This window comes from Borostomias antarcticus (genome assembly GCF_949987555.1).
Source record: "Borostomias antarcticus genome assembly, chromosome: 19".
NCBI lineage: Eukaryota > Metazoa > Chordata > Actinopteri > Stomiiformes > Stomiidae > Borostomias > Borostomias antarcticus.
The window spans coordinates 300,001-302,500 of NC_140252.1; the positions used below are offsets into that span (position 1 = coordinate 300,001).

Genomic DNA, 2,500 nt, shown 5'->3' on the forward strand with positions numbered 1-2,500 from the left:
CCTCGCTAAATCAATCCACACTAGCGCTCCTCGCTGAATCAATCCACACTAGCGCACCTCGCTGAATCAATCCACACTAGCGCACCTCGCTGAATCAATCCACACTAGCGCTCCTCGCTGAATCAATCCACACTAGCGCTCCTCACTGAATCAATCCACACTAACACACCTCGCTGAATCAATCCACACTAGCGCACCTCGCTGAATCAATCCACACTAGCGCTCCTCGCTGAATCAATCCACACTAACACCTCGCTGAATCAATCCACACTAGCGCTCCTCGCTGAATCAATCCACACTAACACCTCGCTGAATCAATCTACACTAGCGCTCCTCGCTGAATCAATCCACACTAGCGCTCCTCGCTAAATCAATCCACACTAGCGCTCCTCGCTGAATCAATCCACACTAGCGCACCTCGCTGAATCAATCCACACTAGCGCACCTCGCTGAATCAATCCACACTAGCGCTCCTCGCTGAATCAATCCACACTAGCGCTCCTCACTGAATCAATCCACACTAACACACCTCGCTGAATCAATCCACACTAGCGCACCTCGCTGAATCAATCCACACTAGCGCTCCTCGCTGAATCAATCCACACTAGCACCTCGCTGAATCAATCCACACTAACACCTCGCTGAATCAATCCACACTAGCACCTCGCTGAATCAATCCACACTAACACCTCGCTGAATCAATCCACACTAGCGCTCCTCGCTGAATCAATCCACACTAACACCTCGCTGAATCAATCCACACTAGCGCAACTCGCTGAATCAATCCACACTAGCGCACCTCGCTGAATCAATCCACACTAACACCTCGCTGAATCAATCCACACTAGCGCACCTCGCTGAATCAATCCACACTAGCGCACCTCGCTGAATCAATCCACACTAACACCTCGCTGAATCAATCCACACTAGCGCTCCTCACTGAATCAGTCCACACTAACACCTCGCTGAATCAATCCACACTAACACCTCGCTGAATCAATCCACACTAAGCCTACCACAGATTCACATTCAGATTACTTTAGAAGTACAATTCTCAAGCTTTGGCTGCTCAACCTCACAGCAACAACAGAATAACAACGCAATAAACACTATAATAGCAATAAAACTGTGCAATAAAAACAATACCATACAGTAGTAATATAACTATAACATAAAAATATAAACAATACAAAATAATCAATACAATACCATAGTAATAAAACCTTATAGATGCTAGTGTGCTTAAAGTGAACAGTGCGTGATGGTGCAAATGTGCATTGTTGCATGTGGGTGTGTGTTTGTGTGGGTGTGTGCGGGTGTGTGTGGGTGTGTGCGGGTGTGTTTGTGTGGGTGTGTACAGGTGTGTCTGTGTGGGTGTGTACAGGTGTGTCTGTGTGGGTGTGTGTTTGTGTGGGTGTGTGCGGGTGTGTCTGTGTGGGTGTGTGTTTGTGTGTGTGTGTGTGTGTGTGTGTGTGTGTGTGTGTGTGTGAGACACGGGTAGGCAGGCAGTCAGCCATGATGATCTTGGCTCTATGATTAAGTTGCTGTATTCATTTAAATAAGCATTGTTTAAATTGTATTGTTTAAATTGTTTGTTGTGTAAGCTGTTCTAGGCCACAGCAGAAGTAACACCGTCATTTAAGTAAACAAGTAGCTCTCGTCCCACAGTACTGACAGGTAGCCTGAGTGAACTGATTCACTCAGACAGTTTGATTGAGTATTAGGAATGATGAAGAGTCATTCATTTGAGCCGGAGGAGTTTTGATTCACCTTGATTCACCTCACCGACTGCCACTGCTTGAGACTGCTCAGCACAGACACACACACGCACACAGACACACACACGCACACAGACACACACACGCACACAGACACACTCACACACACACGCACACAGACACACACTCACACACAGACACACTGTGAGTTCTCACTGTGTATTTCTGTCTGCATGTCTCACTGGCCTCTGTTTCCACTTTGAAATGATATTAAAGGCGTAACTCCGTCTGGGGTGAATGTGTGGCAGAGTTATTACCCAGCAAGCAATGTGTGTGTGTGTAGATACTGTAGTACATAGAGCACGGTGTGTGTGTGTGTAGATACTGTAGTACAGCACGGTGTGTGTGTGTGTAGATACTGTAGTACATACAGCACGGTGTGTGTGTGTGTAGATACTGTAGTACACACAGCAGGGTGTGTGTTTGTGTAGATACTGTAGTACATACAGCAGGGTGTGTGTGTGTGTAGATACTGTAGTACATACAGCAGGGTGTGTGTGTAGATACTGTAGTACATACAGCAGGGTGTGTGTTTGTGTAGATACTGTAGTACAGCAGGGTGTGTGTGTGTGTAGATACTGTAGTACATACAGCAGGGTGTGTGTGTGTGTAGATACTGTAGTACATACAGCAGGGTGTGTGTGTGTGTAGATACTGTAGTACATACAGCAGGGTGTGTGTGTGTGTAGATACTGTAGTACATACAGCAGGGTGTGTGTGTG

At 46.6% G+C, this 2,500-nt stretch overlaps 1 protein-coding gene across 1 annotated transcript in view; it reads left to right on the forward strand.

The window, feature by feature from the left end:
• Positions 1-2,500, forward strand: part of ppp1r14c (protein phosphatase 1, regulatory (inhibitor) subunit 14C) — a gene marked incomplete at both ends in the record, with an annotated part of 44,328 nt that overhangs the window by 35,323 nt on the left and 6,505 nt on the right. The gene's annotated exons all lie outside the window — the stretch shown is intronic.